Here is a 16,307-nt window from a genome sequence, read left to right on the forward strand (position 1 = left end):
ATTTATTAACTAATCAGAACATGAACATATAAATAAAATAAAATTCATATCATGGTTAGTAAAGGCCGATCTTTGATCGGGTGGGCGGGGGTGCTCATTATTGACCTTCCCCTCTCATACCTAAGGTTCCGAGCCAAGCATCCTTGGTAACGACGAACAGTGGCCTTGGCACGAGTCATGGGTTTCCTAATTTTCCCAAAATAAATATTAGGTGGCGACTCTGAGATCTGATGACGCAGTCCATTTTTGACAAAATTGTAATAAAATGGATTTTCAATAAAAGTTGCCAAATCTGGACTCTCATCTATGTTTCACATTGCACTCGTGAGAATAGATCAAAGAGATCTCAGGGGTCCGAACTGTTTAACGCGCACGGGTACCCCCTGGGCATGTTACAGTTTCTGGTGAATAGTAACCTCCGGCGGTAAATAGTAACTTCCGGCGGTGAATAGTAACCCCGACGATGAATAATAGCCCCATCGATGAATAGTACCTCCGGCGATGAATAGTAACAGCGGATGAAAAATGCCCGGTAAGATGAATAACGATCAAGAAAGGTGAATAGTAATTGTCATGATGAATAGTAACTTCCGGCAGTGAATAGTAGCTCGGGATGAATAGTGCTCCCGCAAAAATAAGTTTCCCCGAACAGAACGGAGCAGCCTTCCTACGTCAAGCAAAATATTTTCCGGCGCACATGAAGTTTCTTTATTTTATTTTATTTTTTTTTATTTTGAGAGTTTGTGAGGTTTTTATTTTGTTATAATATTCCTTTCTCTCTCTCTTATCTGGTTTGTAATAATTTATTCAGAGCGTTGTAATAATTCCCCGCCCCGCTTCTTTCTATCCCGTTCTTTTACTTGCTTTCTTTATTTGTACATAAACATCATATTTATTTTTCATCATAGTTATGCTTTGCATCCATGTTTCATGCATCTTGATTCGGCTAAGTTTGCATTTGTGGATTTAATCAATTCCTATGTGATTATGTGCGCTACCTCATGTTCTTGAGATGATTCACATATCATATTTTAGAAGCCGAATCTTTGGTTGCATCTCATGAGTGAATTGCATTAGGAGTTTGTATATAAGATCATGCATGTTTTACTAACTTTGTTTTGTAGCTTGTTCGCGGGTCGTCAAACATGTAAGTTTTTATGCTTTAGCATCCCGTTTGTGTATGTTTTTCTTACTATGTTTAAGCATCCTACCATGTGGCTATTTGCTTATATGATATAATTGTATGAATGCCAGTGGATGGAGGTTGTGTCACTTAATTTGGAATGATATTGATTTTCATGTTTGTAAACTCAATTTATTTGAGTTATACATTTTCAAAACTCTTTCAAAACTACATGAAATCAAGTTGTTCCAAAATGGGTGACATAGTCTATACTTGTATGCTTCACATAGTAAATTTTAGGATTTATTAACTAATCAGAACATGAACATATAAATAAAATAAAATTCATATCATGGTTAGTAAAGGCCGATCTTTGATCGGGTGGGCGGGGGTGCTCATTATTGACCTTCCCCTCTCATACCTAAGGTTCCGAGCCAAGCATCCTTGGTAACGACGAACAGTGGCCTTGGCACGAGTCATGGGTTTCCTAATTTTCCCAAAATAAATATTAGGTGGCGACTCTGAGATCTGATGACGCAGTCCATTTTTGACAAAATTGTAATAAAATGGATTTTCAATAAAAGTTGCCAAATCTGGACTCTCATCTATGTTTCACATTGCACTCGTGAGAATAGATCAAAGAGATCTCAGGGGTCCGAACTGTTTAACGCGCACGGGTACCCCCTGGGCATGTTACAGTTTCTGGCGACTCCACTGGGGATTTTATGAAACCTTGACTCGAACTCCATGATATGACCTTTATTTTCAATTATATGTTCATTGCATTGCATTCATTGGTGCACTTCAAGTCCTTGTGTTGCCCAGATACTGGTGGGAGCACAGGTAAGCTTTTTGTGACACTACACCTATTTTTACGATACTTTAGAGGTCTTGTGTTGTAACCTTTTGAGATTTGTCAAAAGGGTAGCTTTGCTATGTAGCCCTGCTATCTAGCTTTGCTATCTAAGGTTCTCAGACTCCGAAGAGAGGCTATTTGACTCTTCTGATTTCCTGGGATCTTTATTGGTTATGACCCAAAGGACTCTTTGGTAACGTCACCTTGGCTTCAACCCATAAAGTAGAGCCAACCTTGTACATATGGTGAGCTATAGTACCTTTCAAATTAGCACAGGATGCTTTCCCGTTTCTAGGATGTATGATACCGCTTGTGTGAATAGTGAAACCCTAAATCATTCCAAGCTAGGACAGGATAACCCTACCCTCTTTAGGGGTGTTTGTTCTCTTTCTTGCTTTATGTGCAATGTATTGGATCTATACAGAGGTTCTCAAATTCGAATAAGTGGTTCAGGATGTTCAGTTTAGCATCATTACTTCCAAAACAAAAACAAAAAATATATATATATATATAACAAAAACATAAAATCAAAAAACAAAATAAAAATAAAAAAAGACTCCAATATCCCACAAAGTTGACCATTGTAAATAAATAGAACTTGTGGGGTATCCGACCATCTATGTGATTGGGGAGTGACCACCTGTTGATTGGACGGGTTTTATTTTGAATATTGCGAATGGCCCACACATTGATTGGCAATTTGAGAATGGTTTTATTCTGAGTTCTGAACTGAGTATTCAGTCTAAGTTTGATTCCACCAAGTTTGTAGAGTTGGGATCAGACTCGAGTCATTCTAGAGAGTCAGAGTCTATTGATTTCGATTGTGCTAACCTAGACATTTCTGTCCTGTCTAGGTCTTCTTTGTCATTTTCTTTTGAGTCTGTTGTTAAAAGTTTGTTGCCATTGTTGAGTCATAGTCTCTTTTCAATAAACAAAAAAAAAAATGCCATAGAGTCTGCCTACTTCTCTGTGCCTTTAAATCATAGCATTGACCAAAGTTTTTCAAAACTTTTTCCAAAACTCTGATAAAAACAAAGAGGAAGTATTTCCTCGGGATTTGCAAATTTTGATCAACTGAGAGAAAGAGAGGTGTGCTAAGCCTTTGATGAATAAAATCATTTTTGTTAAAGTGGGTACTGAGAAAGATCCTGGCTTGGTCCAAATTGGTTCTATCTTGTCTTCATAAGAGTACGAGTGATTAGTCACTTTGTGAAAAGATTTCAAAAAACCATTTTTGTGTGGTCCTACCAAGACATGCCTGGAATTAATTATACAGCATAGGATCCCTCTTGACTCCAGGTCCGACCTCCTTAGTTTTCAAACCTTAATTCGAAGTATTCAATGATCATTCAAAGTGTAAGGCTTGCATAGCCGAATTGGAAATATCCCTTGAATTAGGGGCCATGATGTGATTCAAATGGAAGCAGCCCTTCAACTAGGGGCAAGAAGGTCGAATGTGATTCAGATTTGAAACAGCCCTTGAACTAGGGGCAAAAGTATGAGGCTTGCATAGCTGAAATGGAGGTAACCCTTGAACTAGGGGCAATAAGGTACCACCCTTGAGAGGCTCGCTGGGCCGAAAACCCGAAAGGGCGACCTAGGCAAAAGTTAGAGCACAAAAAAAATAAATAAATAAATAAAAAAAAGAAGGAAAAATAAAAAGAAAAATGAAAAGCTCGCAAGGTTGAAAACCCGAAAGGGCAGCTTTGGCAAAAGTTAGAGCATAAAAGGAGAGTGTCAATACCTGAGTGAACCTTAGCCAAAACTATGTAGGGCCTGTGATTCAGATTGGAAACAGCCCTTGAACCAGGGGCAAGAAGGTCGGATGTGATTTAAGATTTGAAGCAGTCCTTGAACTAGGGGCAAAAAGTTGGATGTGATCAAAGAGTTAAAACTGAATCGTTTCCCAATGAAGACCACCCATAAAGGCAAAACCCAGAATTTGAGAGAATGAATTTTATTATTGAAGGACAGTCGAGTTCCTATCCATTACACTAGGGGCAAATTCAGACCCAATTAGCCTAGTCCCTACATCATCATATCTACTGGTCAAGTGTAGCAGTCATTGGCCTAGAGATTTCAAACCCAATCAACATGGACAAGCTAAATTAAAAGTACCATCCTTGAGAGGCTCGTTGGGTTGAAAACCTGGAAGGGCGACCCAGGCAAAATTTAGAGCAGAAAAAAAAAATCAAAAAAAACAAAAATAATGAAAAACAAAAAAAAGAAATGAACAAAATGAAAAAAAATAGAAAAATGAAAAAATGAAAAGCTCGCAAGGTTGAAAACCCGAAAGGGCGGCTTTGGCAAAAGTTAGAGCACAAAAGGAGAGTGTCAATACCAGAGTGACCCCCAGTCGGAACTACGATGGCCTGATTCCTATCTTGAGGATACGTAGGTAGCTTCATCTTGAAGTTCGGCCCTAATAATTTTTCAACTCATTCATCTCGTCCATGTTTGCTTGGTGTGTCTTTAGTCGACTTGGTTGTCCTATCCGTGTTTGATTGGTGTATCTTCATTCTGCTCAGTTCAATTGGTTTGATTTAACTTGGTTCAGTTCGGTTCGATTCGATTTGGCGGTTCGGTTCGGTCTGGTCCAGTTTTGCTCGACTTCATTCGGTTCGGATTGGCTTGGTTCAGATATCACCTTTGATTATCTGGTTTGGGACTATGCACCCCAATGGTTGATTCCATGTTAGTTGAGTAGTGGCCATTTGCAAAAATAGGTTTTGATTAATTTGAATGAAGCTGACTAATTTTTCTCAAAAATTGTTCCATTTTTGCAAAACTTAGACCATTCTTTGGATTTGAAAAGGAAAAATTTTCAGTGCTCACAGTTTAGCTTACATGATTTGAAACAGAAAATGGAATAAGTATGCTAATCTAACTGTCATGTTGATCAAAACATTTTTATGAAAAAAAAAAAAAAAAAAAAAAAAATTCAAGGTAATGAACTAGAGGCATAGTCGAGTTAGAGATTCTGTCTTCCCCATCGCTCGAGTCAACTATTCAGTGTATATAAGTGTATATTCATACCAGTCAAGGTATATAAGTGTGTATTCATACCAGTCAGTGTATTCATACCAATCAGGGTATTCATACTAGTCAGTGTATATAAGTGTGTTCCTTTCATACCAGTCAGTATATTTATACCAGTCGGTGTATTCATACCAGTCAGTGTATATAAGTGTGTTCCTTTCATACCAGTCAGTTTATTTATACCAATCGGTGTATTCATACCAGTCAGTGTATATAAGTGTGTTCCTTTCATACCAGTCAGTTTATTTATACCAGTCGGTGTATTCATACCAGTCAGTGTATATAAGTGTGTTTGGATTTTTTTTGCTTCGTTTTTCTTTCATTAAGTCATTCTTTGATTCAGGTCAGTATAGAATCAATGTTCAATTCAGAGTTCAAAATTCAATCACTCTCAAATTCAATCAAACAAAAATGTTTTCAAGTTCAAAGTGATATGCCAGTTACGCCATCGATGTGCAAAAATTAAACTGATTTTATTGCAGTCAGGGGAGGACATCCCCGATCACAGAGACACAAAACAAAACAAAACAAAAAACAAAAACAAAAACAAAACACAAAAACAAAAAAAACAAAACAAAACAAAACAAAACAAAAAAAAAAAAAAACCAAAAAGAGAGAGAGTAGCATTTTCTCAGTTTTCCGGCAGTAACCCGGCGGCGAAGATTGCAACCGGCTTCATTTGCACACAACTTTGTTGCCTGACTTTACCGTCAGCTGCCTCGCTTCATCTTTACTCCTTCGAAGCTTTTGAAGACTCTGCCTCAGCCTTGGCAGAGTTTCCAAAGGAGATTATTCCCCGCCGGCCATCAAATTGGTTGTGCGAAGAAACTCCGAATCGAGTCACGGAGGTCGTCAGTCGTTTCAATTCTTTGTTCTGCTTTTTCAGCACACCAATTTCTACCCGAGCGTCTTTGTACATACGTTGGAGGAGGGAGAGTTGTGCATTTAACCGATGTACCTCACACAGCCTGTTCTGCAGCCGACGGGACAAGTTGGAGACCGCTGTCACGGTCTCTACACATGACCTCAGCGTATACGAGTTTGCCTCGATGTCAGACTGTGCCGCCATGATTTGTTCAACTGACATCGCTGGAAAGTTAAAAACAGGGGAAGGAGGAGGAGCTCGTGGTTGAGGTTCAGGAGAGTCAGAATCGGTCATCTCTATCGTGGACTCGTTCAGGTCTGGAAAAAGAGTGAGAGAACCATGTGAAGAAGCCATGGCAAAGGAGAGTAATGCAAAAAAAAGAGGTTGCAGAGTGGTGGCAGAGAAAGTTTGCAGGTTTTGGCTCTGCTTCTCTCTCGCAGGCCTCAACTTAAGAAGAGAGCGAAGGAGAAGACAAAGAGGGAGGAAGGCTGAGATGATCATTGACAATCGGGGCACGATTGGATAGCCTGTCGGTCAGGCGCCGCGATTGTTGAAATCGTGCGCCAGACACAACGCTCGAAGAAGATGACGGAAGAGAGAGTGAGACAAAAACAGAGAGAGAGGCGGGAGAATTGTATATTTATACATATATGTATACATATTGTATATCTATGTATTATATATATTTGTTTGAACGTTTTGGTCACAAGAGTGGCTTAGGTTTAGTGGTCTAATTCGATGTTTGAAGGATAGAAGGCTGAGCCCGAGGTCAGGGGTTCGAATCCCATAACAAATGTTTCTTTTGTTTTCTTTTGGTTATATATATATATACGTCTCGTATACCTACATATATATATATATATATATATATATATATATATATATATATTTGTTTGCATATTTTGTCACAAGAGTGGTTTGGTTCAGTGGTTCGGTTCAGTGGTTGAGGACTAGGAAACTAAGCTTAAGATCAGAGGGTCGAACCCCCGTATCCATGCATTTTGTGTTTATCCTTTCTTTTTGTCTGTTTTGCGTACGCACGCTATCATATACCGTATATATCTATGTATATATCTGTATGTCTTTGTATATACATATCTGTATATGTATATATGTATACTGTATGTATATATCTGTGTGTATTTTTGTCTGTATATGAATATATGTATACTGTATATGCATGTCTGTGTATATTGTCGTATTTGTATGTACTTTGTCTATACATGGTATATGTATATGGTATTTGGTTTGAACATACAATTCCTTCTTTTATTTTGTGCATCTATCGCACAATAATCTCACTTCATGCACCTACCACATAAATTCATCAGATTCAATCGCCCTGTCTTGGGCATCGCACTGTCTTGTGCATCATCAGATTCAATCGCCCTGTCTTGGGCATCGCACTGTCTTGGGCATCATACTGTCTTGTGCATCCAATTCAATCGCACTATCTTGTGCATCCCTACATCGCACTATCTTGTGCACCCCCCATTGCACTGTCTTGTGTAATTTCAATTTAATCGCGCTATCTTGCGCATCACACCATCTTGTGCACTCCCTAGGTCTAGGAGACCTTAAATCCTCTGAAGGTGCAATTCCTTTGGTGTTTGTCGTGCCCGAACGACTTCAATGGCCTAAGAATGGTCTAGGAGACCTTAAATCCTCTAAAGGTGCAATTCCTTTGGTGTTTGTCGTGCCCGAACGACTTCAGATGGTCTGGTATAGCCACCTGCCTGTGATTGCAATGAGTTCCTAGGAGACCAACTGCGACGGTGGAAACTAGAGTTCGAATGGCGATGCCTAGAACGCAAAAGGTTTGGAATTTCCGAGACTAAAGTCTGGTTTAAATACCCAGGGGTGTATCCCCGGCTTGAAATCTGTATGGCAGCCCCATAGGTTGAGGTAGCGTGTATGCGCCTCAATTCTGGATACTGAACCAACCTAGTCTGTCACCCCGTTGGAGAATAGGGAAAGTTGTGAATATGATCAAGAAGAAAAGCAGCATCGGTGGCTTCTACATGTAGAGGTTATCCCTTGTCATTCTACCATACCTTCTTCCACTTGCGTGAGACGCGTTTGGATTTCAAATCCACCTTTACTCATTTCACGTGAAACGTGTTAGGATGTGACGTTTACATGGTTAAAACCTTCCCCCTCTCCGTATAAAATACGGTTAGGTATGCCTGTTGGTTACACCATTGTCATTCTACTTGGTTAAAACCTTCCCCCTCTCCGTATAAAATACGGTTAGGTACGCCTGTTGGTTACACCATTGTCATTCTCATTGGTTAAAACCTTCCCTCTCTTCGTATAAAATACGTTGAGATACGCCTGTTGGTTACACCATTGTCATTTTCTCTGGTTAAAACCTTCCCTCTCTCCGTATAAAATACGTTGAGATACGCCTGTTGGTTACACCATTGCAATTTTCTACTTGGTTAAAACCTTCCCCCTCTCCGTATAAAATACGGTTAGGTACGCCTGTTGGTTACACCATTGTCATTCTCGTTGGTTAAAACCTTCCCTCTCTTCGTATAAAATACGTTGAGATACGCCTGTTGGTTACACCAATGTCATTTTCTCTGGTTAAAACCTTCCCCCTCTCCGTATAAAATACGGTTAGGTATGCCTGTTGGTTACACCATTGTCATTCTCATTGGTTAAAACCTTCCCCCTCTTCGTATAAAATACATTGAGATACGCCTGTTGGTTACACCATTATCATTTTCATTGGTTAAAACCTTCCCTCTCTCCGTATAAATACGTTGAGATACGCCTGTTGGTTACACCATTGTCATTTTCTCTGGTTAAAACCTTCCCTCTCTTCGTATAAAATACGTTGAGATACGCCTGTTGGTTACACCATTATCATTCTCGTTGGTTAAAACCTTCCCTCTCTTCGTATAAAATACGTTGAGATACGCCTGTTGGTTACACCATTATCATTTTCTTTGGTTAAAACCTTCCCTCTCTCCGTATAAAATACGTTGAGATACGCCTGTTGGTTACACCATTGTTGTTCTACTTGGTTAAAACCTTCCCCCTCTCCGTATAAAATACGGTTAGGTACGCCTGTTGGTTACACCATTGTCATTTTCTCTGGTTAAAACCTTCCCTCTCTCCGTATAAAATACGTTGAGATACGCCTGTTGGTTACACCATTGTCATTTTCTCTGGTTAAAACCTTCCCTCTCTTCGTATAAAATACGTTGAGATACGCCTGTTGGTTACACCATTGTCATTTTCTACTTGGTTAATACCTTCTTCCTCTCCGTATGAGATTGTTGGTTATACCGCCATTCCTCCTATCCCGTGAAACGCATTGGGATTGCAAGTTTACTCGGTTAAAATCATGTTGTGACACATTTGTATGTGATCTTGTGGCACATTTAATGCAATGCACCCCCTGTTATGTTTCATATCATTTGCACAAAGCTTGCCTTTTCATTGTTGTCATCTTCATATCTTTATCATCACTCCATGGCATTGTATTGCATTGCATAATCATGAATTTTCAAACAACTGGCTTCGCGAAGCGTGTAAGTCCAACCTTCAAACTGCATTTTGAGCATGTCACTTCCATTCTGCCCCTGAACTACGCTGGTTTGATTCCTTGCAAAAGGATACGTAGGCAACCTTCGGGTTCAACCACCTGCATTGCATCTTGTTTGCTTGCCCAAGTCTTACGGCCTTGTCAAAAGGGTCGTCTTTGGGCTTTGACATTCACTCACGTCATGAAATGACTTTGAGCTCTGTCAAAGAGGGGCAACTGTAGACACCCCATTTTGACCGGCCCTAAGACTTGGGCGCTTTCTTTTGATTACTCAATGATGAAAACAGGAATATGCTATCTCACAAAATTCTCAGTAAAAAGATGGAATATAAACTTTAATCTTAGTCTTACACCTGTTTTTGCCAAATTATTTTAGACTCCTTCTCCATTTTCTTTCCTTTTATTATGTATTATATGTATATATATATATATATACTATGTTATATTATTATATAATATTTTATTAAATTTATTCAGTACCCTGGTTTCACCCACGCACCATACTTTTGTATATATATAATATTATATTATATAAGGGTATTATTCCTCCTTTGAAAAAAAAATTCATTACACTCCCATCGTGCGTCTTTTTGTTTTCTGTGCCTTTAGACCCGCTTTGGTCAAATTATGTTGCATATTTCGCCTACTAAAATATATTTTATTAGTCCATGTATTTTAATTTTACGTATTTGTGTGTTTTTATATATTTTTCTGGGTATTTGTACATGTATTTATGCTAATAATCTATTTTATATATTATTATATTGTAAAGTGTATAGTAATTTTACTGTGCAATGCACAGTAAAATCACTGTGCATCTTTTGAAATCAACTCCTTCCACCACCGTTTCTTCTTTTGTCCTTTTCTTACAATTATTTTCTATAAAAGGGGGAAGATCAGAGAAGGAAGGAAGAATTTTTTGGCAGGGGAGAAATCAGGAGAGTCAAAAAAAATTGGGAGAGAGAATAAAAAAAAAGGGGATTGGTGCGAGGGAATTTTGAGAGAAAAAGAATCAGAAAGAAGGAACTGGTAAAGTTGTAATTCCAAATTTTAACTGAGAATTGAGAACACATTCCACAGACTTGAGGGTAATCAAAAGAAAGTTTGTGAATCAGAAAATTCATCATGTCCCCGAAAGGTGAGTTTTCGCAAACTTTCATTTAATTTCAAAATGTGATATAATTTGTTTAAGTACTTTATTTATTGTTTTTCATAATTTTTTTTATCGCTTTAAATGGTCGGTTGAACCACCTAATTTTACTACTTTATCTGCTGTAATTTACGGTTGTATATAAACTGTTGTAATTTACATAAAATGTTGTAGTTTACTATTTATAAATTATTGTAATTTTATCGCTTTAAATGGTTGGTTGAACCACCTAATTTTATTACTTTATTTGCTGTAATTTACTGTTGTATATAAACTGTTGTAATTTACATAAAATGTTGTAGTTTACTATTTATAAATTGTTGTAATTTTATCACTTTAAATGGTTGGTCGAACCACCTAATTTGTTAAAAGATGTGACCCCGCCAAATGAATAGGATCGGTGGTGAATAGTAACCTCCGGCGGTAAATAGTAACTTCCGGCGGTGAATAGTAACCCCGACGATGAATAATAGCCCCATCGATGAATAGTACCTCCGGCGATGAATAGTAACAGCGGATGAAAAATGCCCGGTAAGATGAATAACGATCAAGAAAGGTGAATAGTAATTGTCATGATGAATAGTAACTTCCGGCAGTGAATAGTAGCTCGGGATGAATAGTGCTCCCGCAAAAATAAGTTTCCCCGAACAGAACGGAGCAGCCTTCCTACGTCAAGCAAAATATTTTCCGGCGCACATGAAGTTTCTTTATTTTATTTTTTTTTTTTTTATTTTGAGAGTTTGTGAGGTTTTTATTTTGTTATAATATTCCTTTCTCTCTCTCTTATCTGGTTTGTAATAATTTATTCAGAGCGTTGTAATAATTCCCCGCCCCGCTTCTTTCTATCCCGTTCTTTTACTTGCTTTCTTTATTTGTACATAAACATCATATTTATTTTTCATCATAGTTATGCTTTGCATCCATGTTTCATGCATCTTGATTCGGCTAAGTTTGCATTTGTGGATTTAATCAATTCCTATATGATTATGTGCGCTACCTCATGTTCTTGAGATGATTCACATATCATATTTTAGAAGCCGAATCTTTGGTTGCATCTCATGAGTGAATTGCATTAGGAGTTTGTATATAAGATCATGCATGTTTTACTAACTTTGTTTTGTAGCTTGTTCGCGGGTCGTCAAACATGTAAGTTTTTATGCTTTAGCATCCCGTTTGTGTATGTTTTTCTTACTATGTTTAAGCATCCTACCATGTGGCTATTTGCTTATATGATATAATTGTATGAATGCCAGTGGATGGAGGTTGTGTCACTTAATTTGGAATGATATTGATTTTCATGTTTGTAAACTCAATTTATTTGAGTTATACATTTTCAAAACTCTTTCAAAACTACATGAAATCAAGTTGTTCCAAAATGGGTGACATAGTCTATACTTGTATGCTTCACATAGTAAATTTTAGGATTTATTAACTAATCAGAACATGAACATATAAATAAAATAAAATTCATATCATGGTTAGTAAAGGCCGATCTTTGATCGGGTGGGCGGGGGTGCTCATTATTGACCTTCCCCTCTCATACCTAAGGTTCCGAGCCAAGCATCCTTGGTAACGACGAACAGTGGCCTTGGCACGAGTCATGGGTTTCCTAATTTTCCCAAAATAAATATTAGGTGGCGACTCTGAGATCTGATGACGCAGTCCATTTTTGACAAAATTGTAATAAAATGGATTTTCAATAAAAGTTGCCAAATCTGGACTCTCATCTATGTTTCACATTGCACTCGTGAGAATAGATCAAAGAGATCTCAGGGGTCCGAACTGTTTAACGCGCACGGGTACCCCCTGGGCATGTTACACCTGGATCACCCTTCCATCTGGGAATAGGGTCTAGGCGGTCTTTGCCTTCACCGAACTCCCAATTACCTCAGACATTGACCATTACATCGTCAACTCTCTTACCAGAACTGGCAAGCATGGTTATCAAGTGATGGTCAGTGTCCTTGGCCCTGAGAAAGTATCGCCCCAGCCGACTGGAAGATTTGGCCAAAGCGTAGCAGTGCCGAATCGCCGGAATGCCAAGGTTGATCCTAAGGTGTCGGTTCAACTCTATCACCCCTATGATGATTCGAAAGAAATTTACGTTGGGTTGAGAAGGAATCAGACTCCAATAGCGAAGGACGGCCCTAAGCAATGGATGTAGGGAAAAACGGACTCCGCCCTCCGTTATGGATAAGAGAGGGAACACGATCGTATTTTGATCCTCCCTCTCCATATCAAGAGTATTGTCCGTTACAAGAGATAAGTGGACATCGTCGGGAACGAAAAAATGTCGTCGGAATCTGGAAATACGACCCTCAAAAAGGAGGTCTTTCAAGTGTTTAGCCATTTTTGCGGGGATTCAAGGTTCCGCCGAAATCGAAATGACAAACAGAAAATAGGATTGCAAAGAAGAGAGAAGAAGACTTACGAGGAGTAAACGGGACAAGGATAGACGGAGAAGAGTTGCAGAAAATGCGAGTCAGAGAAGGGATACCCGTTGGGGGTCCAAGAGTCTCGAATACACGACAAAATGTGTACTCGAAAGGACTGAAATTTCAAATCGCAATAAATGCGAGATGCACGAATGAGGCGGGAAGGTGTAATGATGACCGAAAAGGTGTGCGCATTTTGACATCTGTATCGGGGTACGTGAAGCCGCTTGATCTATTTTGACTTTTCCAATTCAAGACCAAACACGCCGATTAACTACCGTCAATGGGGAGTTCGGGGGGCAATTGTGGGAGCCGAATAATGGCAAAATCAGAAGGTGCGTACCTTAGAAGGCTGATGATTAATCGACTGTATCCTACGAGAATGGGAAGTCGAATATAATATATGTGCCGAATAAGAGAAAGGGCAATGATTAAAAAGTAGGTCCTGGCTCCGAGGGTCAAGAGGAACAGGTATAAATATAGGAAAAATGGATTGAGAAAGGTATGTAAGAATCATTTCACTTAACTTAGTAAACAAACTATCCTGAGTGTCTGAACTGACTTGTCCGTCGGAGTGCTAATTTTGGCACCCCCGATCGGAGTATTTGTATCTTTTCAGGTGACTAGCTAAGTATCACTAGCGTCTCTTAGGATCTGAAGAGTATTTCCAAATCACTTCTCCACACATAATATGGGATTTTCGGTAATCTACAAATATTACCCATCAATATGCACGTAAAATGTGGGCTAATAATGTCATTTAAATACAAATGGGACTGTTGAGTTCATGAGATTTGTTGGAGGATTGATTAGTTCATAAAACATGTAAATGGGATTTATTGTATATATACATAATATATGTATGTTTAATTTAAAATGTTATTAAACAAGAAATTAGGTTAAAAATTTTAAATTAGATTAAAATAATTTATAGTAATAAATTCGGGTGTTTAGATTAATTTATGATTTAATTTGTTAAATATGTGATTAAAATAGGAAATTATATGTATTAGATAAGAAAGAAAGAGAATATGGCACAAGGGGTATTTAGGTAATTTTGTCACTATTATTAACGTAATTAGCTTTGCACTTTAGTCAGAAATCGCAAGAAAGTTTTCTGTCTATATTTGAACTATATGGGGTAAAGTGCTTTGAGGCGAAACCAAAAGGGGGTAAAGTGAATTTTGCTTATAATTTTTTATTTTATTTTATTTTATTTAAAAAAAAACCCCAAAACAAGTAGGGAGAATTATAAATCAATGAGTTTTGAAAAAAATATTTACGTATACATGAAAAAATTTAGAAATTTAATTATTAATACATATAACTTTACCATTTATGAGTAATTTATTTTCTACGTCTACACTTAATAGTATTTTGCCTAAAAAGTAAGGCAATGTAGAAGTACAACACACACATACAAAATTAACATATATGTACATTTTTATTGATAGGAAAATTTACAGTATGAAGGATAAGAATTTGACTAACTTTTAGTGGCCTTGAAAAGAGGTTGGAATAGTTGAACCAAACTTGATTGTGAAAAGTGTAAATATTTGTGGGAGGTACATGATTGTTAGATTTTTATTTATTTATTTATTGTTTTCTGTGAGAAGTATATGGTTGGAAGATATATATTCGTAATTGTGTGGAGGTGGATATGGAATATTCTTTCAATCTAAATAAATCATTGGATAATCTTTTCAGTTGTCACTTGAAATAGAAATAAAACTCCGAACGATGGTACCGGAATTAGCACTCTGACAGACAAGTTAGTCACTATAGAAAGGTTAGTGTTTTATGATTTCTTGAGGTTCAAGGTTCTTAGCACATACCTCTTTCTTGGGCTTCCCTCTTCCTTTTGTATAGTTGTTCTTCTTGACATTTTCTCCATGTAGCCTAGCCTTTCACCATCATCATGTCAGGGCCTATTCCCTTACTATATTTCCTTGAAAGGGACAGTCTCACTACAATATATAAGAGTTTTAGAGACTAAATATTTTGGTTTTTAAAAGTGAAAATTTTGTTGCAAAAGACATTTAGGGACCAATTTCTATCATCGTAATGATAGTCGCTAAAAAATCGTCTCGAAAAGTAAAAAATAAGGCTTTTAGTGACAAAATTTTGAAAATGTCACTAATAAATAGACCTTTAGGGACAAGATAATTTGGTCTCAAAATGGTTTATTTTTTTTTAAAAAAAATTCGGTCCCAAATAAACATAATAATTCATCACTAATGTCCAATTTTTGTTGCTAAAAATATAACAACGATATTTTTCGTAACAAAAATATTTGGTCCCTAAAAAATAATTTTGTCCCTAAATTTTGATCCCCCAAAATCTTAATTTTTTGTAGTGTCTGGTCCTACCTAATGGGCCAGTGCCGAATCGCATGACATATTCTGCTTTGCTATTCGGCTCAGATACTCGCAATTCCGCAGTCCTCGATATTTTCATACTTATTCGGACATCTATTCGGCAATGACGTAGTCCAGTGGGCTTTGGCCTTATTCAGCCCATTTTAAACAGGTTTGGATGTTCTGTAAGCCGTTTTCAAGTATATCCTCTTTCTGACTCCCACAATAACCATTATTCAACCTTGATGGCTTTCATATCACTAGTTCTTTTGTTTATTAATGTTTTTCTCTGTTTAATTTTAGTTTTACTTTTTGTAAGTGTATTTTTTAGAGGGGAATGGAGAGATTTGAAAATCACGTACTTTATTTCTTTTTTGAAACAATTATCATATTGACTGTTAGAGTATTTAATGAAATTGAAATTAAATAACAACACATTAAAAAGAACCTGTAGTATGATTACAAATGTATTTTTCATATTTAAAAAGTCAAAAATCATAAATAAATAAAAAAAGGATCAATTAAAACTTTAAAACTAAAAAAAGTTATAACCTGTTTGCTTATATAAAAATATTAATATACATATAGAAATGCAAACTTAAATAGAAATTTCTAGCATGATGGAAGTAGTATGTGTTGGAAAATAATGGTTTTTCAACAATTTTAATTCGAAGATAAAGTGTGACCCAACCATCAGTTGAGGTGCGTCTGAGTGATTTTGTATTCTCTCAAGTGAGAAAATTGCAATACAAAAATAATGGGTCGAAACCATTAAGTTGTGAATGAGAATTGTTTCATAAAGTGGGTATCAATAGAAGTTAGATTTGGGCCTAGGCTTGGACTTGGACTTAGTTTTAGTCTTAGTTTGGACTGGCCTAGGCTTGTGTATGTGCGTGTGTTGGACTTAGTCTTGGGCATGGGCTAGA

This window comes from Camellia sinensis, unplaced genomic scaffold (genome assembly GCF_055761805.1).
Source record: "Camellia sinensis isolate YWXY unplaced genomic scaffold, ASM5576180v1 Unanchor3, whole genome shotgun sequence".
NCBI lineage: Eukaryota > Viridiplantae > Streptophyta > Magnoliopsida > Ericales > Theaceae > Camellia > Camellia sinensis.